This window comes from Trachypithecus francoisi, unplaced genomic scaffold, assembly GCF_009764315.1.
Source record: "Trachypithecus francoisi isolate TF-2019V2 unplaced genomic scaffold, Tfra_2.0 Lachesis_group18, whole genome shotgun sequence".
NCBI classification, from domain to species: domain Eukaryota; kingdom Metazoa; phylum Chordata; class Mammalia; order Primates; family Cercopithecidae; genus Trachypithecus; species Trachypithecus francoisi.
Window position 1 is genome coordinate 66908651 of NW_022681463.1, and position 25210 is coordinate 66933860.

General features: G+C 39.2%; 1 long non-coding RNA gene across 1 annotated transcript in view; it reads right to left on the minus strand.

The window, feature by feature from the left end:
- The window catches only part of LOC117063234, a 244373-nt gene extending 222226 nt beyond the window's left edge, over positions 1 to 22147 (minus strand). Inside the window, exon 1 of the long non-coding RNA XR_004428825.1 lies at positions 22036 to 22147. This is a non-coding gene — a long non-coding RNA (uncharacterized LOC117063234). The remainder of the gene's footprint in view (positions 1 to 22035) is intronic.
- Positions 22148 to 25210: the final 3063 nt, after the last annotated feature.

The following is a 25210-nucleotide window of genomic DNA, read 5'->3' on the forward strand; positions in this document are numbered from 1 at the left end:
GGGAGGCTGAGGCAGGAGAATGGCGTAAACCCGGGAGGCGGAGCTTGCAGTGAGCTGAGATCCGGCCACTGCACTCCAGCCTGGGCGACTGCGAGACTCCGTCTCAAAAAAAAAAAGAAAGTCTTCATTTAGTCTTTAACCCACAGAAGGTTAGTGAAGCAGCCCCACCCCTTTATCCACCCCAAGTCCAGGGCGAGAAGGGAAAGGAGCTCTGACTTACTTCTGAGATAAAGTAATTTTTGAGTCTGAAATAAGCACACAACTTAAATTACAAATGCCCTATCACCCGCTCAAGCTGCTGGAATGTTTATCTGAATATATGTCCTTTTGAATGTAATTACGGGCTAATAATAAGAGCAGTAACAATAATACCTGCCGTTGACTGCATACTATGTGCCAAGCATTAAACTGGGTGCTTGCCACATATTCTCCCATTTTAATTCTTGTTCCAATCCCAGGAGTTAGGGTATTGTTTGCATTACACAGGTAAAGAAACTGAGACTCAGAGAGGTTAAGCCCACCTAGTAAGTGACAGAGTTCAAATTTGAACGTAGGCCTGTCTGATTCTAAAAGCTATGCTATTCTCACTACACCATGCTGCCACAAATTGCCAAAGTCATTATAAAAAGCCCCAACTGTGTCATCCAGAGTTGAGTGTTTATTGTTTGTAAGAAAACAGTAAGTTACTACATTTACTCTCACCAATTTTAATACTTAAAAAATTGAACCTAAGAACTTGAAGTCAAACATGAAGTAATTTACTACTGGCAGAAAGATACCTAGAATTCCCACCAGACATCTTCCCTAGCCCCAGGACAGCAGGAGGGTTTCCTTGCTGCAAGAACTCCGCATCCCAATAGGCTCTGGAAAGTGGATATCTACCAGCCCACAGCCAGCACTTTCAGGAGAGCCTGAGTACTGGATGGGGGCAGCAACCCCCCTTTTCCTATAAAATCAAGAGAAGGCTCTAAGAAACCAGCTCATGAAAGAAACCTGTCTTTGATCAAGAGAGAACTTTTACCTCTAAATACCATGTGGCTTGGGCTGTTTTCTCAGGGGTAGAGTTGGGATTGCAGTGAATTAAGAAATTCACATTTACTATCCATAATCTCTGTATCCAAACACCCTAATGCCAGCCTTGATTTACAAGTACTTAAGAGCTTTAGAGGAAAATGTGTTCATAATACAAAGAAGAAGCATAAAGAACTTTTGGCAGTGGGTTAAGCTGATGAAGCAAGGTACTACCAGCTCACAGGAAACTCAATAACAATTAGGTAGCCAATAACCAAGCAATGGGCTATTCTTTAGATTACTGCTCTCCAATGGTGTCATGTCATGGCCTATCATTACCTTTCTGCCAGAGGTAATGATAATACTTGCACAACACAATGGAGTAAATTGGAAGAGAGCTGGGTGAAACCACTATGACTTTCTTATATATTTATGATTGAAAAACTGAAAGTATTAGAGAAGCTATTAAGTATCGAATTATTTTAAACTTCCAAATAAGATCTTTTCAAATTTTTCTTTAAAAATTTCAGTTTACGCCTTTGAATCTAACTTTTTCCTATGAGGTTTTATGCATAAAATGGCTACATGTGCTTTTCCACCTAGGCTTCTTAAAATCATGCTGTCTTTAAAATTCTTAGTAACACCAAGCAAAAATTTGCACAAGCAAGTGATTAAAATTGTTTAAACATCTTATAATCATTCAAAAATTCATAACTATTAAAGCTGTTTAAAGAATCTAAGCTCTTCTTTTAAATTAAAATATTAGCTGATAATATACATGTGTTGCAAAACCAAATTTTTTCATGTTAAGAATTTCAAAATAATAATGAAATTCTAATGGGCAGAGTGCACACAAGTCATTAGTACAGTGCTCCTGAAGATAACATAGATGTCACTCCACGGACATATCAATAGCAATAACACAGGAACAGACCTATCAATGTGTGAAGGCAGAGATTTGGAGTGGCCACCTACAACTGTGCTCTCCATCAGGACAACTAATCCAGACCAATATTTCATGCCTATAATCTGTTCACGCCCACCCATTGGGAAGCACTGCCCTACATGAAGATTACAAACCTGCATGGGACTCCTTCCAAAGTTCAGTCTCTGGTTTTTCCTTCACTACACACATTCTAGTTCCTGCAATTGAAACAATCTTTCTCGGTTTACCTGTTTGATATCACCCCTTAACCTTCCACTAACCAGAGTTCTCCTTAGAGAGGATGCCCATCAACTTGTCTTCTTCATATTACACAAGAATCACCATGGGATTTCAAGAAGAAAGTCCACTAATATATTTCAGATCTTTAAATTAAAATATTCTTAATTAACGTAACTTCTTAAGAGCCTTTATACTTAACTTTTAATAAACTTTTATGGTCCAACTTGGACTTGCATGTACATCATCTTCAGATCCTTAGGTCCTTTCAAGAGACAGGGTGAGTACTGTTTTTCCCATTTTAAAAATGAGAAGCTGACACAGAGAGACTTAAGTAACTGGCCCAGAATCATTCAATTAGTAAGCAGGGGCTCAAATCTCCTGACTCACAGCCCAGTGCTTTTCCTCACCCTGCCAGCTCTTATCTACATTAAGGTAGCTGCCCGGGGCTCCAAGGTTCCCTACTAAAAAAGCAAATGGTGGCAATGTAAAGAGGAGCTGTTACCTTTGTGTCTCCAGGGTCTAAAGTCCTTCACCCACTTACTGTGACCTGAAGTGGATGTACTTTGAAGTGCTCAGAACTGTCCAGGGGAGATCATATTAAAAGGGATCCGGATCCAGGGCAGGATGAAGAAAATCACTCTTTCTTCTCTTCCATTTCCTCTATTTCCCCACCCTTCCACTCTGTCAAACTCGACTGAAGGCAACTGCACAGAGAAAAGGAAATCACAGAGAAAAGCAGAGTCTGCATATGAAGGACAGGAAAGTCCCTCTTTGCCTTAAGGTGGTAAAAGGTTAGGCGTTTCCATGGAGCCTTTAAAAACCATTACTGGCAGGGTCGTCTCTTTCACCCTAACTTCCTCCAGCATTTGTTACTCAGTGGGCTCCTATCATGGACAGTGCTGCACCTTAGGAATGTCTGCACTGCTGGTTTTCTCTCCATTAGGGTCAAAATGGGCCTATACACTCAGGAGGTGTTAAACTCTTAGGGTGGGGGTCCAGGAACTATCATGCTTTGGATGGAGAACACAGCCGTGAGACCATATAATTACAGAATTGCATTTCTTACACATCACTGAAAATATTACGGCAAATGTCAGCAAAAAGATTGCAGAATGAAGCTTAGTTCACTCCCAGCTGTCTCTCAGCAGATGTATCCTGCTTCTCAGAAAGCAGAGCTTTGCATATTCATCCAGTTGGAGTCCATCTCTCTAGATGATGAACTGTCATTGCCTCAAATTCCTTGATGATTTTAGCTTTAGCAACTTTCTTTGGCAACTTTTGCTGCCGTGATTATCTTCCTCACATGGCTGTCCTCCTTCTGTCAGAGAACAGGGAAAAAACACCCTGCTAGCTGGCTATTATCTTGCCTTCCTCAGCTCTGGTTCCTGCCAAGTTTTCTTTATGCCTTTCATGCCCTAAAGCCTTTGCTGAATCCCTCAAGAACCGATAAATCAGGATTTCTGTCAAGGTTGTTTATACTGCATTACTATCTAAGCCCTTTTCTATACAAATCAAAATGAAACTACACCACTGTTTTAATTTCAAAATTAAATTAAAATATTTCCCATGGAAGACTTATGGCAAATGCTTCAGGTGAAAATCCAACACTAAAAACTGTCTATAACCAATTCATTTAACTTGATTGTTGCAAGAGTTTACCATTGTTATCCCATCTTGGTGATAAAAAGATGTTTCACTCCTTTATCATATGGGTTGGTTGAAAATCTCAGAAATTCTTAGGTTATGCCAGTAAAAATTACAGTGATAAGATAAATAATGGTTTACAATTAAAATTTTAAGAGCAGTAAAGATGGTGACTATCAAAGAGTTAAAAGTTACTAATGTAATTTAATAACCTCCATACCCAATGAAACATCAAAATGGTCTATAGTAACTAGGCTTTTATGTATTTTGAACCTACTTTTTATTTTTATTTTAATTATTTCTAATTTTGTACTCCTTGAAATAAAAAAACCTATTAACTCAAGAATAAGTTAAGCAAAATGTGTTATACGCTAGCAAGTAACAACTTGCATACTTGCAAAGTTCTACTTCTTTTCTCTTTCTGTTTGTAAATTCAAACTCCCATAGTTCTAGGGCACTAATTATACCCTCAACTTACTCAGCTTTTGGTGGGGCTGGGCATAGTTAACCTTCATTCCTTTTTGAAGCATGTTTCTCTGTTGGCTTCTCTGATCATACATTGTCCTGGGTTTCCTTCAACCCCATTAGCTGTTCCTCCTCAGCTTCCTTTACTGGCTTTACCACGTTTTCCCACCTTGAATTGTTTGTGTTCCTCAGAGCTAAGTCCTAAACTTTCCTTTTCCTATACTATCCTTAGTTAAATATGTTACTCCTGAGATTATAAAGACTATTTGCTTCTTGACTTCCAGTGCTACATCTTTGGCCTAGACTTCTTCCCTCTCTCAACTTCTGCACATGGATGTTTTAAAGAGCTTAAACTTTACATGGAAAATATAAAAGGAATTAAAATTCAAGTATTCAAAGAATAAAGGATCTAGAATAGCAATATATTTCTGCTTATCTCTCGCTTCAATATCCCATGCAAAAGCTTTTTATAAACTTTGTTGAGGTACAATTGAAATAAGGCAGTCTACATGTGTTTAAAGTGTATAATTTAATTAGCTTGGGCAAGTATATATAATTGAGAAACCATCACTGTGATATTTCCACACCACCACAAACCATCACCACAAATATTTCATCACCCCAAAAGTGTTTTCATGTCCATTTGTAATCCACCCTTCCATTTACCCTCATTTCCAGGCAAACGTTGATCAACATTCTGTTGCTGTAGATTAGTTTGCGTTTTCCAGAATTTTATATAAATAGAATCAAACAATATGTATCCTTTTGTGCCTGGCTTCTTTTATTCACCAAAATGATTTTGAGATTCATCCATGTTGTTATGTGCATCCATAGTTCATTCCTTTGTATTGATGAGTAGTATTCCATTGTGTAAATCACTATTTATTTATACAGTCACCTGTTGAAGGACCTTTGAGTTGTTTTCAATTTGGAGCTGTTAAAAATAAAGCTGCTGTGAACATTCATGTACAGGTTTTGTAGGAACATATGCTTTCTTTTGGGTAAATGCCCAGGAGTGGAATGGCTGGGTCATGCTATAGGCATATGTTTAACATTTTCAGAAACTGCCAAGCTGTTTTCCAAATGGTACAACAAAAATGGTTGCACCATCTTAAAGTCCCATCAGCAAATTGTGGGAGTTCCAGTTGCTCCAGAGCTTTGCTTTGTCAGCATTGAGTCTTTTTGATTTTTGCTATTCTAAGGGGTGATGTTGAACCATCTTTAAGAGTGTTGATGGACCGTTCATATACCGTTTTTTTGTGAAGTATCTGTTTAAACCTCTTAACCATTTTCTTTTTTTTTGAGACAGAGTCTTGCTTTGTCGCCTGGGCTGGAGTGCGGTGGCCGGATCTCAGCTCACTGCAACCTCCGCCTCCCAGGTTCACGCCATTCTCCTGCCTCAGCCTCCCGAGTAGCTGGGACCACAGGCGCCCGCCACTTCGCCCGGCTAATTTTTGTATTTTTAGTAGAGATGGGGTTTCACTGTGTTAGCCAGGATGGTCTTGATCTCCTGACCTCGTGATCCGCCCGTCTCGGCCTCCCAAAGTGCTGGGATTACAGGCTTGAGCCACCGTGCCCGGCCCTAACCATTTTCTTATTGGAGTTGTAAGAGTTCTTTGTATATTTTTAATACAAGTCTTTGTCTAATACACGCACTAAAAATATTTTCTCGCAGTGTGTGGTTTGCATTTCTGTTCTCTTTACGGTGTCTTTCAAAGAACTAACGTTTTAATTCCAGTAAGTCTAAGTAATCGATTTTTTTTCCTTACAATTAATGAATTTTGTGTTCTACCTAAGAAACCTTTGACTACCCAAGGTCATAAATCAAAACCATAATGAGATATCATCTCACACCAGTCAGAATACCTATTATTAAAAACTCAAATAACAACAGATATTGGTGAGGATGCAGAGAAAAGGGAATGCTTATATACTGTTGGTGGGAATGTAAATTAGTTCAACCACTGTGAAAAGCAGCCTGGAGATTTCTCAAAGAACTTTAAACAGCCTTACCATTCGACCCAGCAATCCCATTACTGGATCTATATCCAAAATAAAATAAATCATTCTACCATAAAGATATGTGCACTTGCATGTTCATTGCAACACTGTTCACAATAGCAAAGACATGGAATCAACCTGGGTACCCACCAAGAGTGGATTGGATAAAGAAAATGTGGTACATATACAGCATGGAGTCCTATACAGCCATAAAAAAGAATGAAATCATGTCCTTTGCAGCAATGTGGATGAAGCTGGAGGCCATTATTCTAAGCAAATTAATGCAGGAACAGAAAACCAAATACTGCATGTTCTCACTTATAAGTGGGAGCTAAACAGTGGGTACTCATGGACATAAAGATGGCAACAACAGACACTGGGGATTAGCAGAGGGAGGAAGGAGAGAGAAGGGCAAGGGCTGAAAAACTAATTATTAGGTACTGTGCTCAGTACCTGTGTGATGGGATCAAGCATACCCCAAATCTGGATATACCATGCAATATACCCAGGTAACAAATCTGCACATGTACCCCTGAATCCAAAATAAAAGTTAAAATTATTTTTTTAAAAAGAGAGAAAAATGAAAAAGAAAAAAATTAAATAACGCCCAAAGTCTAAATAGCACTGTTCCTACTGAAACTATTCTGAAAAATTGAAGAGGAGGGACTCCTCCCTAACTCATTCTACAATGCCAACATCATCCTGATACTGAAACCTGGCAGAGACACAACAAAAAAAGAAAACTTCAGGCCAATATCCTTGATGAACATTGATGTAAAAATCTTCCACAAAATATTAGCAAACTGAATCCAGCAGTACATCAAAAAGTTAATCCATGATCAAGTAGGCTTTATCCTTGGGATGCAGGCTTGGTTCAACATACATAGATCAATAATTGTGATTCATCACATCAACAGAACTAAAAACAAAAACCATGTGATTATCTCAACAGATGGAGAAAGGGCTTTCAATAAAATTCAACATCGCTTCATATTAAAAAGAAACCCTCAACAAAATAGGCATTGAAGGAACATGCCTCAAAATAGTAACAGCCGGCCGGGCACGGTGGCTCATGCTTGTAATCCCAGCACTTTGGGAGGCCGAGGCAGGTAGATCACTTGAGGCCAGGAGTTCAAGACCAGCCTGGCCAACATGATAAAATCCCCGTCTCTACTAAAAATACAAAAAATTAGCTGGGCGTGGTGGGCACCTGTAATCCCAGCTACTTGGGAGGCTGAGGCAGGAGAATCACTTGAACTTGGGGGGCAGAGGTTGAAGTGAGCCGAGATCGCGCCATTGCACTCTAGCCTAGGCAACAAGAGTGAAACTCAGTCTCAAAAAAAAAAAAAAAAAAGCCATTGACGAAAAACCCACAATCAACATCATATTGAACGGATAAAAGCCAGAAACATTCCCCTTGAGAACTGGAACAAGACAAGGATGCCCTCTCTCACCACTCCTATTCAACATAGTACTGGAAGTCCTAGCCAGGATAATCAGGCAAGAGAAAGAAATAAAAGGCATCCAAATAGGAAGAAAGGAAATTAAACTATCCCTGTTTCCAGACAATATGATTCTATACCTAGAAAACCCCATAGTCTTCATCCAAAGCTCTTAGATCTGATAAACAACTTCAGCAGAGTTTCAGGATACAAAATCAATGTACAAAAATTAGAAACATTCCTATACACCAACAATACCCAGGCTGAGAGCCAAATCAAAAATGCAACCCATTTACAATAGCCACGAAAAGAATAAAATGTCTAGGAATACAGAGGTGAGAGACCTCTACAACAAGAATTATAAGGCACTACTGAAAGAAATCAGAGATAACACAAACAAATGGAAAAACATTTCATGCTCATGAACGGGAAGAATCAATATTGCTAAAATGGCCATATTACCCAAAGCAATTTATAGATTCAATGCTATTCCTATCAAACTACCAATGCCATTCTTCATAGAATTAGAAAAAAACTATTTTAAAATACATATGGAATCAAAAAGGAGTCCAAATAGCCAAGGCAATCCTAAGTAAAAAGAGCAAAGCTGGATGCATCACATTACCCCCACTTCAAAGTATACAACAAGGATACAGTAACCAAAACAACAGGGTCCTGGCATAAAAACAGACACATAGACCAATGGAACAGAATAGCAAGCCCAGAAATAAAATCGCACACGTACAACCGTCTGATCTTTGAGAAAGTAGTCAAAAAACAAGCAATGGGGAAAGGACTCCCTATTCTATAAGTGGTGCTGGGATAATTGACTAGCCATATGGAGAAGATTGAAACTGGACCCCTTCCTTACACCATATACAAATATCAACTCGAAATGGCTTACAGACTTAAATGTAAAACCATAAAAGCCCTGGAAGATAACTTAGTAAATACCATTCTGGACATAAGGCCTGGCAAAAATTTCATGACGAAGATGCCAAAAGCAATTACAACAAAAAAAATTGACAAATGAGACCCAATTAAACTAAACAGCTTCTGCACAGCAAAAGAAACTATCAGCAAAGTAAACAGACAACAGAATGGGAGAAAATACCTGTAAACTATGCATCCAACAAAGGTCTAATATCTAGAATCTATAAGCAACTTAAATTAATAAGCAAAAAACAATGCCATTAAAAAGTAGGCAAAGGACATGAACCAATACTTTTCAAAAGAAGACATACAAACAGCCAGCAAGCATAAGAACAAATTTTCAACATCACGAATCATTAGAGAAATGCAAATCAAAACCACAATGAGATAACATCTCACACCAGCCAGAATGGCTATCACTGAAAAGTCAAGCAATAACAGATGCTGGCAAGATTACAGAGATTACACACTGCAACCTTATACACTAGTATAAGGTTGTACACTGCTTTTACACTGCTGATGGGAATGTAAATTAATTCAGCCACTGTGGAAAGCAGCTTGACCATTTCCCAAATAATTCAAAGCAGAATTACCATTTAACCCAGCAATCCCATCACTGAGTATATACCCAAAGAAGTATAAATTGTTCTACCATAAAGACACATGCACATGTATGTTCACTACAGCACTAGTCACAATAGCAAGACATGGAATCAATCTAAGTGCTCATTAATGGTAGACTGGATAAAGAAAATATGGTACATATACACGATGGAATACTATGCACCCATAAAACAAGAATGCGATCATGTCATGGGCAGCAACATGGATGAAGCTGGAGGCCATTATCCCAAGCAAACTAACACAGGAACAGAAAACCAAATATAACATGTTCTCACTTATACGTGGGGGCTGAACGTTGAGTTTATATGAACACAAAGAAAGGAACAATAGACACCAGGGCCTACTTGAGAGTAGAGAGTAGGAGGAAGGTGAGAATCAAAAACTACCTATCAGATACTACGCTTATCACCTCGATGATGAATCAAGCTGTACACCAAACCCCCATGACACGCAATTTACCTACATAACAATCCTCCACATGTACCCCGAACCTAATATACAAGTTTTAAAAAAAGAAAATACAATATAAAAAATTAAAATTGTTTCATTTTAACTGTCAAATACATTCACAATTGGTTGAAAAAATGAAATATTCAAACAATACACAAAGTATTAAATAAAAGGTAAAATAATTACATTCTCAAAAAATATAGCATCATTTACATTTTTTATTTCACCTTGCATCAGTTTTGGTAAGCTACATTTTTCAAGAAATCTGTCCATTTTATTTAAGTGGTAGAATTTGATAACATAGCATTTTCTTATTATCTTGTTATTGTCTATATAATCTGTGGTTAGCACCCCTTTTTATTGCTGATATTGGTAATTTGTTTTCTCTCTTTTCCTTGGCCAATCTAGCTAGAGGTTTGGGGTTCATCTTTTCAAAAACTTAGCTTTTGGTGTTCTTGATTTTTCTCTTTCACTTATCTGTTTTCTTTTTTATTTCTGCTCCTATCTTTATTATTGACTTCCTTCTACTACTTAAGGGTTACTTTGCTCTTCTTCTTTTAATTTCTTAAGGTAGGACCTTAGGTTGCTGATTTTAAATCTTTCTCCTTTTCTAACATAAGCATTTAAAGCCATAGTTTTCACTCTAAGTACTGCTTTAGCTCTTTTCACAAACTTTGTATATTTGCATTATCATTCAGATAAAATATTTTCTAATTTCTCTTGTCATTTTTTTCTTTGACCTATGAAATATTTGAAGTATGCTATTCAATGCATAACACTTGACGTTTTCCTAGGTACCTTGTTATTGATTCCTAATTTAATTCTGTTGTGGTCAGAAATATACTTTCTATGATTTTGCTTCTTTACATTTTGAAATCTGTTTTGTATCTTACCATCTTTTTTTTTTTTTTTTGGCCATTGTTGTTCATCTTGGTGAATGTTATGTGCATTTGAAAGAAATAGGTATTCTGTAGTTGTCAGATATAATGTTCTATAAATATCAATTAAATCAAGGAGGTTTACAACATTGTTAAAACTATCTATACCTTTGTCTAGCTGTTCTATCAAATACTGAGAAAGAATATCAAAATCTTCTGTCACAATTGTAGAATTTCTATTTCTCCCTGTAATTTGGTTAATCTTTACTGCAGTATTTTAAGTCTCTCTTAGTAGGTGTGTGTACACACATGAATGAAGTGTCTGCTTGACAAAATGACCCTTCAATCATTATAAAATCCCCCCCTTTGTCTCTAGAAATAGTCTTTGTATTGAAGTCTGTTTTATCTGATATTAAAATAGCCAATCCAATCTTCTCATTCTTACTATTTGTATGGTATATACATTTTACATTTGTTTACTTTCAACCTTTTTTGTATATTTATATTTAAAGTGTATTTCTTAGGGGCAGCATATAATAGGGTCTTGATTTTTATGCACTCTGTCAATCTTTGCCTTCTAATGGAGTATTAAGATCATTAACATTTAATGTAATTATTGCTATAATTGAATTTAGCGCTTCTATTTTTTTTTTTTTTGGTTTCTATTTGTCTCCTGCTTTTGTTGTTGTTGTTCTCTTACCTCCATTCCTTTTTTATTTCATTTTATCTTTTGCTTCTTTTGAATTCTTTGAGTATTTTTTAGTATTCTATTTTATCTTCATTTTTTTCACTATATCTCTTTTTTTTTTTTTTTTTGGAGTTTTCTATTTATATACCTGGTATATATGATCTATATATATGTTCTGTTTTTTTGTTTGTTTGTTTGTTTGTTTTCAGACAGACTCTCACTCTATCCCAGGCTGAAGTGCAATGGTGCAAACCCCGCTCACTGCAACCTCCGCCTCCCAGGTTCAAGTGATTCTCCTGCCTCAGCCTCCCGAGTAGCTGGGATTACAGGCATCTGCTACTACACCTGGCTAATTTTTGTATTTTTAGTAGAGATGGGGTTTTGCCATGTTGACCAGGCTGGTCTCAAACTCCTGACCTCAGGTTATCTGCCCGCCTTGGACTTCCAAAGTGCTGGGATTACAGGCGTGAGCCACTGTGCCCGGCCTATATAACATATATATGATACAATATAATATTATGAGGGTCAGGTGTGTGTATACACACACACACCCCAGGTATATATATCATATATCATATTCCATATAGAGTTCCTATGCTATCATTTTATGTAAGTCTTACAACCATAAGACTTTTATCTCCTCAACTTTTTTTCTTTTTTTTACAGAATCTCACTCTTTCACCAGGCTGGAGTACAGTAGCACAATCTTGGCTTCACTGAAACCTCCGCCTCCCAGGTTCAAGCAATTCTCCTGCCTCAGCCTCCCGAGTATCTGGGACTACAGGTGTGCACCAACATGTCCAGCTAATTTTTGTATTTTTAGTAGAGGCGGGGTTTCACCTTGTTGGCCAGGTTGGTCTCAGTCTCTTGACCTTGTGATCCACCTGCCTTAGCCTCCCAAAGTGCTGGGATTACAGGTGTAAGCCACCACGCCTGGCCTACCTCCTTAACTTTTATCTCCTCAATTAAACTTTATATGTATTGTATCTACATATATTATCTACATATATTGAAAATCCCTCCAGAAATGTAAATTTGTTTTCAGTGGTAGTACCTAAGTACAGGAAAAAATATTTACCATTTCTGTTGCTCTTCTTTCATTCCTGAAGACCCAAGGTTTGCTCTGGTATCATTTCCTATCAGCTTGAAGAACTTACTTTAGCATTTCTCATAATGCTGATTTCCTGGCAATATATTCTCTTAAATTTTTTAATCTGAGAATGTCTTTATTTTGCTTTCATTCCTGGAAGACATACCCACTGAATGAAGAATTTTAAGTTAAGAGTTCTCTTCTTGCAGCACTTTCAAGATGCTGTTTGACTGTCTTCTGGCATTCCGTGGCTTCTGATAAGAAATCTGCAGTCATTTGAATGGCTGGTCCTCTGAATGTAATGTGCTTTTTTTCTCTACTGTCTTTCAGGATTTTAAAATTGATCATTGGTTTTTATAGCTTTTATTTCCATGAGTATCAGGTATCATATTCTTTTATTTTATCCTGTTCAGGGTTCATTGAGCTTCTTGAATCTGTAAATTATGTTTTTTGCCAAATTTGAGAAAAATGCTGGCCATTATTTCTTCACATATATTTGTCTATCCCAGTCTTTTTATCCTTTCCTTCTGAGATTCCAGTGACACCTATCGATATTATGCTATAGGTCACTAAGGTTCTGTTCCTCTTTTTCAATACTTTTTCTCTGTTCTTCAGGTTGGATAACCCCTATTGATCTATTCTTAAGTTCACTGGGGTGTTTCTTCTATATTTTCATTTTGCTATTCAGCCCATCCAGTTTTCAGACACTGCATTTTTCAGTTCTAAATTTTTCATTTTATTATTTTGCAGTTTTAAGATATCCACTTGGCTCTCTTTCTGTTTCTCTGGTAAGAGCTTCTATCTTCTCACACATTTCAAGGGTGGATTCCGTACTCCAAGGTGTGCAGCTATAAAAGCTAATTTAAAGCCTGTGTCTGATGATTCCAACATTTGGGTCACCTTGATCTGGTCATATGTTGATTATCTTTTCCATTGGGGTAAAAATGTGAACACATTTTTCTGGTTTTTTTATGTGTCATATAACTTTGGAATGGTATCTGGGCATTGTGGATTTACATTTTATAGACACTGGATCCTATTATGATCCTCTGGAGAATGTTGATGTTCTTGTTTTACGGCAATCAACTGTTTAGGCTCAGACTGCAAGTTCTATCCTGCCATCTGTGGGCAGTGGTTCAAACCTCAGTTTGGTTGTCAAAACCTGTACTATGCTAGCTGCATCTATTACTCCTCTTTTTCTTTGAGAATGAGCCTGAGACTGGTGCACATTCATATACAGAATTGAGAATCTTTTTCTCCAGTTCTCTCCACTCTGGTATTCTCTCTTCACTCTCCATCCCCCTGGAGCCCCTTGTCTTAGTTACTCTAGCCAGCAGGACTGGGTTTCTACTGAGATTTTATCTGCCCACACTGCCACCATTCCCTCACTGCTCCATAATGAGAACTCTTGGGGTACAGCTGTAAGAAAGAATAGAAAAAAATGAGAAACTCACCACCCGTGGTTAGTTGTCCAAGTTTTGACCCTCTTCAACAATCTGCCTATTTCGGTTTACTTTTCAAAATCCTCAGATAGTGTTTTTTTGTTTGTTTGTTTGTATTTTGTCCAGAGTTTATAGCTGTGATCGGTGGGAAAGATGGGCTATATTGGGATTATTTTGCCATGCCAAAAACAAAATGCCCAATAGCCTTATAGGCTGAAAATTGGGGTATTTCACTGCCATTTCAGTTATTTAAATCAAAAAATTCTATCAGTGGCAAGGGGATGTGTGTGTACATGTGTATGGGCATGTGTGCTAAGCACTTGATCTATATGTCCCATACACTAATATAAATTCATATCTCAAAATATTGTTGCATTGCTTAAGATAATGGAAATAAGGTTCCCAGTACAGTGTTTGGTAAATTGCAGACACCGGTAAATATTAGCTTTCTTTGCCACTATTAAGTATAAAGTATACTGCACTGCAATGACTGTTTTTTACACAAAAATAATATAACTATGATGCAAAGTTGAGATGCTTAAACATGGTTTGGCATCTAATTATTACAGACACTGAGTGTTTCTCTTTTTGTTCTTAATCATATACTACTCCTTAGTTCTCTCTTATTTACTGTTTCTCTGTTGATAACAATCGTCTGTGTCACTGGGACAACACTGAAATCAGGCACACCTACAGCATTAACCAAAAAAGAATCTGTTTCCATAGCTTGACCCCATCCTAAAGCCTTAAGTCAATTTTCTGCCTGCTTTGTATCATTGTCACACACAATGGAATTGCCTGAAAGAAAACCACACAAAAAATAACCTTCTGAATCCAAACTCACTTCAAAGTGAAGAAGTTCTCCATATGCATCCAAGAAAACCAGGGTGCAATCCATGAATGGCACATGATATTCAACAATTAATAGAAGATTAGTACGGGCTGGCAAGATGGCTGAATAGGAACAGCTCCCGTCTGCAGCTCCCAGCTAGATCAACGCAGGTGGGTGATTTCTACATTTCCAACTGAGGTACCTAGCTCATCTCATTGGGACTGGTTAGACAGTGGGTGCAGCCCAGGGAGGGCAAGGCAAAGCAGGTGGGGCATTGCCTCACCCGGGAAGCACAATGGGTGGGGGAATTCCCTCCCCTAGCCAAAGGAAGCCATGAGGGACTGTGCCATGAGGAATGATGCACTCCAGCCCAGATACTATGCTTTTCCCACAGTCTTTGCAACCCGCAGACCAGGAGATTCTCTCGGGTCCCTATGCCACCAGGGCCCTGGGTTTCAAGCACAAAACTGGGCAGCCATTTGGGCAGACACCAAGCTAGTTGCAGTTTTTTTTCATGTGCCACTCATACCCCAGTGGGGCCTAGAATGCCAACAAGACAGAAGTGTTCACTCCCTTGGAAAGGAGGCTGAAGCCAGGGAGCCAAGTGGTCTAGCCCAGTGGATCCCACCCCAATGGAGCCCAGCAAGCTAAGATCCACAGGCTTGAAATTCTCACCGCCAGCACAGCAGTCTGAAGTCAACCTGGGACACTGGAGCTTGGTGGGGGGAGGGGCGTCTGCCATTACTGAGTCTTGAGTAGGCAGTTTTCTTCTCACAGTGTTAAAAAAGCTGCTGGGAAGTTTGAACTGCGCAGAGCCTGCCACAGCTCGGGAAAGCCACTGTAGCCAGACTGCCTCTCTAGATTGCTCCTCTCTGGGCAGGGCATCTCTGAAAGAAAGGCAGCAGCCCCAGTCAGGGGCTTATAGATAAAACTCCGGTCTCCCTGGGACAGAGCATCTAGAGGAAGGGGTGGCTGTGGGCACAGTTTCAGCAGACTTAAACATTCCTGCCTGCTGGCTCTGAAGAGAGCAGCAGATCTCCCAGCACAGTATTTGAGCTCTACTAAGGGACAGACTGCCTCCTCAAGTGGGTCCCTGACCCCCATGCCTCCTGACTGGGAGACACCTCCCAGCAGGGGTTGACAGATACCTCATACAGGAGAGCTCTGGCTGGCATCTGATGGGTGCCCCTCTGGGACAAAGTTTCCAGAGGAAGGAGCAGGCAGCAATCTTTGCTATTCTGCAGCCTCCACTGGTGATATCCAGGCAAACAGGGTCTAGAATGGACCTCCAGCAAACTCCGGCAGACTTACAGCAGAGGGACCTGACTATTAGTAGGAAAACTAACAAACAGAAAGGAATAGCATCAACATCAACAAAAAGGACATCCACATAGAAACCCCATCCGAAGATCACCAACATCAAAAACAAAAGGTAGATAAATACACAAAAATGAGGAAAAACCAGCACAAAAAGTCTGAAAATTCCAAAAACCAGAATGCCTCTTTTCCTCCAAAGGATCACAACTTCTCTCCAGCAAGGAACAAAACTAGATGGAGAATGAGTTTGATGAATTGACAGAAGTAGACTTCAGAAGGTGGGTAACAACTAACTCCTCTGAGCTAAAGGAGCCTGTTCTAACCCAAAGAAAGGAAGCTAAGAACCTTAAAAAAAGGTTAGAGGAAGTGCTAACTAGAATAACCAGTTTAGAGAAGAACATAAATGACTTGATGGAGCTGAAAAACACAGCATGGGAACTCTGTGAAGCAGGCACAAGTATCAACAGCCAATCAATCAAACGGAAGAAAGGATATCAGAGACTGAAGATCAACTTAATAAAATAAAGCATGAAGACAAGATTAGAGAAATAAGAATATAAAGGAACAAACAAAGCCTTCCAGAAATATGGGACTATGTGAAAAGACCAAACCTACATTTGATTGGTGTACCTGAAAGTGAAGGGGAGAATGGAACCAAGCTAGAAAACACTCTTCAGGATATTATCCAGGAGAGTTCTCAACCTAGCAAGACAGACCGACATTCAAATTCAGGAAATACAGAGAACACCACAAAGATACACCTCGACAAGAGCAACCCCAAGACACCTAATCATCAGATTCACCGAGCTTGAAATGAAGGAAAAAATGTTAAGGGCAGCCAGAGAGAAAGGTTGGGTTACCCACAAAGGGAGCCCAGCAGACTAACGGTGGATCTCTCTGCAGAAATCCTACAAGCCAGAAGAGAGTGGAGGCCAATATTCAACATTCTTAAAGAAAAGTATTTTCAACTCAGAATGTCATATCCAGTTAAACTAAGCTTCCTAAGCAAAGGAGAAATAAAATCCTCTACAGACAAGCAAATGCTGAGAGATTTTGTCACCACCATGCCTGCCTTACAAGAGCTCCTGAAGGAAGCACTAAATATGGAAAGGAAAAACTGGCACCAGCCACTGCGAAAACATATCAAATTGTAAAAACCATCAACATTTTGAAGAAACTGCAACAACTAATGGGAAAAATAACCAGCTAGCATCATAATGACAGGATCAAATTCACACATAACAATATTAACCTTAAATGTAAATGGGTTAAATGCCCCAATTAAAAGTCACAGATTGGCAAATTGGAAAGAGTCAAGACCCATCAGTGTGCTGTATTCAGGAGACCCATCTCACGTGCAAAGATACACATAGGCTCAAAATAAAGGGATGGAGGAATATTTACCAAGCAAATGGAAAGGAAGAAAAAAAAAAAAAAAAAAACAGGGGTTACAATCCTAGTCTCTGGTAAAACAGACTTTAAACCAACAAAGATCAAAAAAGACAAAGAACAGCATTACATAATGGTAAAGGGATCAATGCAACAAGAAGAGCTAACTATCCTAAATATACATGCACCCAACACAGGAGCACCCAGATTCATAAAGCAAGTTCTTAGAGACCTATAAAGAGACTTAGACTCCCACACAATAATAGTTGGAGAACTTAACATCCCACTGTCAATATTAGACAGATCAATGAGACAGAAAATTAACAAGGATATTCAAGACTTGAACTCAGCTCTGGACCAAGCAGACCTAATAAACATCTACAGAACTCTCTGCCCCAAATCAACAGAATATACATTTTTCTCAGCACCACCTTGCACTTATTCTAAAATCGACCACATAATTGGAAGCAAAACTCTCCTCAGCAAATGCAAAAGAACAGAAATCATGACAAACAGTCTCTCAGACCACAGTGCAATCAAATTAGAACCCAGGATTTAAAAACTCACTCAAAACCGCACAACTACATGGAAACTGAACAATCTGCTCCTGAATGACTACTGGGTAAATAACAAAATTAAGGCAGAAATAAATAAGTTCCTTGAAACCAGTGAGAACAAAGACACAATGTACCAGAATCTCTGGGACAGGGCTAAAGCAGCGTTTAGAGAGAAATTTATAGCACTCAATGTCTACAGGAGAAAGCGGGAAAGATCTAAAATCAACACCCTAACATCACAATTAAAAGAATTAGAGAAGCAAGAGCAAACAAACTCAAAAGCTAGCAGAAGACGTGAAATAACCAAGATCAGAGCAGAATAGAAGGAGATAGAGACATGAAAAACCCTTCAAAAAATCAGTGAATCCAGGAGGTGTTTTTTTTTAAAAAGATTAACAAAATAGATAGACCGCTAGGCAGACTCATAAAAAAGAAAAGAGAGAAGAATCAAATAGACACAATAAAAAATGATAAAAGGGATATCACCACTGATCCCACAGAAATACAAACTACCATCAAAGAATACTATAAACACCTCTACGCAAATAACTTAGAAACTCTAGAAGAAATGAGTAAATCCTGGACACATACACCCTCCCAAGACTAAACCAGGAAGACGTCAAACCCCTGAATAGACAAATAATAAGTTTTGAAATTGAGGCAGTAATTAATAGCCTACCAATCAAAAAAAAGCCCAGGACCAGATGGATTCACAGCTGAATTCTACCAGAGGCACAAAGAGGAGCTGGTACCATTCCTTCTGAAACTATTCCAAACAATAGAAAAAGAGGAACTCCTCCCTAACTCACTTTATGAGGCCATGATCACCTTGATACCAAAACCTGGTACAGAAACACACAAAAAAAGAGAAAATTTCAGGCCAATATTGCTGATGAATAGCGATGTGAAAATTTTCAATTAAATGGCTGGCAAACCAAATCTATCAGCACATCAAAAAGCTCACCTACCACAGTCAAGTCAGCTTATCATCCCTGGGATGTAAGACTGGTTCAACATTTGCAAATCAATAAACATAATCCATCACATAAACAGAACCAATGACAAAACCACATGATTATCTCAATAGATGCAGAAAAGGCCTTTGATAAAATTCAATACCCCTTCATTCTAAAAACTCTTAATAAACTAGGTATTGATGGAACAAATCTCAAAATAATAAGAGCTATTTATGACAAACCCACAGCCAGTATCATACTGAATGGGCAAAAGCTGGAAGCATTCCCTTTGAAAACTGGCACAAGACAAGGATGCCCTCTCTCACCACTCCTATTCAACATAGCATTGGAAGTTCTGTCCAGGGCAATCAGGCAAGAGAAAGAAATAAAGGGTATTCAAACAGGAAGAGAGGAAGGCAAATTGTCTCTGTTTGCTGATGACATGATTGCATATTTAGAAAACCCCATCATCTCAGCCCAAAATCTCCTTAAGCTGATAAGCAACTTCAGCAAAGCCTCAGGATACAAAATCAATGTACAAAACTCACAAGCATTCCTATACACCAATAATAGACAAACAGAGAGCCAAAACATGATTGAACTTCCATTCACAATTACTACTAAGAGAATAAAATACCTAGGAATCCAACTTACAAGGGATGTGAAGGACCTCTTCAAGAAGAACTACAAACCACTGCTCAAGAAAATAAGAGAGAACACAAAAAAATGGAAAAACATTCCATTCTCATGGATAGGAAGAATCAATATCATGAAAATGGCCATACTGCCCAAAGTAATTTACAGATTTAATGCTATCCCCATTAGGCTACCATTGACTTTCTTCACAGAATTAGAAAAAAAGCACTTTAAATTTCATATGGAACCAAAAAAGAGCCTGTATAGCCAAAACAATCCTAAGCAAGAAGAACAAAGCTGCAGGCATCACGCTACCTGACTTCAAACTATACTGTAAGGCTACAGTAACCAAAACAGCATGGTACTGGTACCAAAACAGATATATAGACCAATGGAACAGAATGGAGGCCTCAGAAATAACACCACACATCTACAACCATCTGATCTTTGACAAACCTGACAAAAACAAGAAATGGTGAAAGGATTCCCTATTTAATAAATGGTGTTGGGAAAACTGGCTAGCCATATGCAGAAAACTGAAACTGGATCCCTTCCTTGCACCTTATACAAAAATTAATTCAAGATGGATTAAAGACTTAAATGTAAGACCTAAAATCATAAAAACCCTAGAAGAAAACCTAGCTAATACTATTCAGGACATACACATGGGCAAAGATTTCACGACTAAAACACCAAAAGCAATGGCAACAAAAACCAAAATAAATAAATGGGATCTAATTAAACTAAAGAGCTTCTGCACAGCAAAAGAACCTATCATCACCGTGAACAGGCAACCTACCGAATGGGAGAAAATTTTTGCAATCTATCCATCTGACAAATGGCTAATATCCAGAATCTACAAGGAACTTAAACAAATTGCTTAAACAACTTAAATGCTTAAACAAACAAGAAAAAAAAAACCATCAAAAAGTGGGCAAAGGATATGAACAGACACTTTTCAAAAGAAGACATTTATGTGGCCAACAAACATATGGAAAAAAAGCTCATCATCACTGATCATTAGAGAAATACAAATCAAAGCCACAATGAGATACCATCTCACGCCAGTTAGAATGGCAATCATTAAAAAATCAGGAAACAACAGGTGCTGGAGAGGATGTAGAGAAATAGGATGGCTTTTACACTGTTGGTGGGAATGTAAATTGGTTCAACCATTGTAGAAGACAGTGTGGTGATTCCTCAAGGATCTAGAACCAGAAATACCATTTGATCCAGCAATCCCATTACTGGGTATATACCCAAAAGATTATAAATCATTCTACTATAAAAACATATGCACACGTATGTTTACTGCAGCACTGTTCACAATAGCAAAGACTTGGAACCAACCCAAATGCCCATCAGTGATAGACTGGATAAAGAAAATGTGACACATATATCCTGTGGAATACTATGCAGCCGTAAAAAAGGATGAGTTCATGTCCTTTGCAGGGACATGGATGAAACTGGAAACCATCATTCTCAGCAAACTGACACAGGAACAGAAAACCCAACACCACATGTTCTCACTCATAAGTGGGAGTGAAACAATGAGAACACATGGACACAAGGAAGGGAACATCACACACCGAGGCCTGTCTGGGGTGGGAAGCTAGGGGAGGGATAGCACTAGGAGAAATACCTAATGTAGATGACGGGTTGATGGGTGCAGCAAACCACCATGGCACATGTATACCTATGTAACAAACCTTCACATTCTGCACATGTATCCCAGAACTTAAAGTATAATTATAAGAAAAAAAAAAAAGATTAGTACAACACAGTCTCCAAAAAGGGGATGTGGGAAAGTAGAAGAGAAATAGAACATGATAAAGTAAAGAGAGAGATTGAGAGAGAAAAGGAAACTGAAGTTTCCATGTTCCTTAAAAGTGTAGGAAGAATTCTAGTCAAAATATAATCATTCAAATGCTTTTTAGTCTTGCAGCTGTAACAATATGACCCAGTCCCACAGAAGTCAAAGCCATGTGACATAAATAGAGGTGTCCCATCACCCCAGGTCATGCTTAGAACTGCATTCCTGAAATCCCCATTTCTGGTAATCTGCTAGGGAAGAAAAAAAAATGTTAAAATGGAGAGTTAAAGCAATCTGCAGAATTTAAACCCCTCTGATTACTACTCTAATTATAATTCTTATCTACCACCTTTTCTGGTGGATCTGGCAAGAACCTACACTCCTCAGCCTAATTCCATCCATTTATTCAACAAAATTAAACTGATAGCATTAATCAGGGAAAAATCTGTTTGCTTATCTCTGCCCCACTTGAAAGCATTAGGTCAGCTCTCTGCCTGCTTTGCATCATTGTTAGACACGGTGGAACTACCTGAAAGGAAATCACAACACAAACAATAAACTTCTAAGTCCACCTCCCTTAAAAGTGAAAGAACTCCCCATATACAGCCAAGAATATCAAGGTGCAATATAGGAGGATGCCCAATATTCAAGCACAGTTAATAAAACATTAATACCACATAGTTTTCAAAGCATGGGATATACCTGTGCTCCAGGTATCACCGTTTTGAAAGCAAAAGCAATCCTGCTCATTTGGGTGTTGTCCAATCCAAGGTGATCTCAAGAGAGAAGAACGGCATTTAGTAGTCCAAACGACTGCTTCTTTACACTCCTACAATAGCAGTGTAGGGGGTAACAATGCTGGGGCTGGGGGTCATTATGAGGCTGTTGCCTTCTCATGTAACTCAGCTTTTCTACTGGGCCAAAAGGCTTAGGGCTCCTGGGGCATGGGCCCATAGGAGCAGGCCCTTGAAAGGTAACAAGACCTATGTTCAACCTGGAACCAATAAGGAAAATGAAGGAAAGCAGATCTGAATGATTGCTGATTGCCAAGTGTCCTAGAGCAGGCCTGTGGCATATATAACTCCATACAAATGTACTTCTTACTGTAATGTAAGGGGCAAAATGACAACTACAGATAGTGTAGAGAAGGATATCCAAGAACTACAAGGGAGGCTTGTTTTAACTCACAAATGGCTTATGAGTCTGGAAGCCTAATAAACACTGATTCAAGGAATCAGTTGTTCAAGGAAATCAATGTTGAGCTCCCAGAATGTGCTCAACATTGAACAGCAAATTCTAGCCCTCCCTTCAAACAGTCCACTTGCTCTCAATGGCAATCAATTCTACTCTTTTTTAAGGAATTGCAAGATTTTTTTAAAACATTGAGGGTTTTGTCTGTTTGTTTGTGTTTTTTGTTTTTTTGAGATGGAGTCTCGATCTGTCGCCCAGGCTGGAGTGCAATGATGCAATCTTGGCTCACTGCAACCTCCATCTCCTGGGTTCAAGCAATTCTCCCGCCTCAGCCTCCCGAGTAGCTGGGATTACAGGCTCCCACCACCACATCTGGCTAATTTTTGTATTTTTACTAGAGACAGGGTTTCACCATGTTGGTCAGGCTGGTCTCAAACTCCTGACCTCAGTGATCCACCTGCCTCAGCCTCCCAAAGTGCTGGAATTACAAGCGTGAGCCACCGTGCCCAGCCAAGTTATATTATTAAAGCATTTGGTCAGCTCCTTTATTTTGCTTTGTTGAAAGTCAGCAAAAGGGGAAGGCAGAAATTTTAAGAAAGTTTTTTTTAAAAAAAAAGAAACTACCTTCTTGGAAATTTTAATTGTTCCTGGATAGTGTTATAGAAAAGTCCTGAATGGGAGGAAGGAAATGTAACATATTTAGTGGCTACTCTGGCCAAACACTCTACCAAGTACACTTATAAGTGACTCCTTACAGTTTCATGAACACTGGGAAGTTTAGTTTCAATTTCAAGATGAGAACACTGAGATTCAGAGACAGTAAGAGGCTTGCCTGAAGTCACAGAGGAAATGCACAGTGGAGCTGGGATTTTAACTTGGTTCTCTCTGATTCCAAGTGCTTCCAATTCCGTTATGTAATATGTGGCTGGAGGCAAAAACAACTGCATTCTGGTCCTGGTTGTTCACTTGTGAACTGCTAAGAGGCCCACACAAGTACCCCTATTTCTCTGGTGGTTGCTAATTCTCGCTTCAGCACTACCATATGTGCCTCTACTGCTCAAGGCTTCCCAGCCCTTTCACTGCCAAGGTCCCTTTTCTTCTTTTTCATATTTTTCCTCTTGGGAGCTGATATGGTTCGGAAGTTTGTCCCCTTCAAATCTCATGTTAAGATGTAATCCCCAGTGTTGGAGATGGGGCCTGTTGTGAAGTGACTGGATCATGGAGGCAGATCCCTCAGGAATGGTTTCGCTCCATTTCCCCTTGGTGATAACGTGACTCACGAATGGCTTATGAGTCTGGAAGATTTGGATTCCTTGAATCAGTGTTTATTAGTCTCCCAGAATGTGCTAAACATTGAACAGCAAATTCTAGCCCTCCCTTCAAACAGTCCGCATGCTTTCAAATGGCAATCAATTCTATTCTTTTTTAAGGAATTGCAAGGAAGCCATCAGTCAGTACATGTGAGAGCTGGTTGTTTGAAAGTTTGGGACCTTCCCCCTACCACTTGCTCTCACTCTCCCCATGTGACACACTGGCTTTCCATCACCTTCTACCATGATTGCAAGCTTCCTGAGGCCTCACCAGAAGTAGATGCTGGAGCCATGCTTCCTGTACAGCCTGCAGAACCATGAGCCAATTAAACCTCTTTTCTTTATAAATTACCCAGATTTATATTTCTTTATAGCAACACAAAAACAGCCCAACACAGAAGCCATGTTTTGAATGATGGTATCTACCCAAACATGTATCTCTCAAGTAATAACTGATTTACTTTTCCCAGAATAATTAATTTTTTAATCCTACATATCAGGAACATAGGACCACTATAGCTATTCCAAATACAGAAAATTTGCTATGAGGAATTCATTAAGTGAATGATGGGAGACCTGAAAGAGTCCCTAAGGAGTGGCGAGACAAGAGCAGAAAGCCATTGCCATTCCTACAGCCAAAGGAACAATAAGAGGAGACGTTGCTATTGCCGTCCAAAAGCCGCGACCATCAGTGGGAGCCAGAACTATGGTGGAGGCTGCCTGGTGGGATGGGACTGTGCAGGCAGTGACTATCCAGGCAAAGTGAGAGCCACTGCAGAAACACAGCCACTGAGGGAGACCCAGCCCAGGGCAGAGCAAGAAGGGAGCCACTCCCTGGCTTCTCCCTTCTCCCACCCTCTAGGCTTCCTCTGGTGCCTCCCATTCGCTGAACCTACTCAGAAGTAATTGGCAAGTAACCGTAGGAAAAGTGATTCCCTTTGATGCAAAGTGAGGGAAGGTAGAGAATGAACTTGAGAGGAAGCAGGAGAATGACCCACACAACCTAAATAACTGGTCATCACAGTTTCTGACGAGCATGTGACAGAAAAGTGACCAAAGGGACTACATAAAACTCTGGCTAAAAGCAAAGCAATTTAACATCTTATTTAGCCCGCAAAACTTTACCTCACATGAAATGCAGACTTTCCATTAGGCTTCACGAAATCATTTTACACACTTTGGAACTCTCAGATGATCAGAGATACCAGCCAGGGAAACACAATTCACATTTCACCAATCTTCTTTGCCTGTGATTCTAATAAGATATAGGGATCCGGACTGAAAGAACATGGGGGTGGAAACAGGATCCTAATTCCAGCCTGGCCTGATGTAATCCTCAGGAAGTGACTTCCCTTTCTTGGTACCTGGGGCTTTCT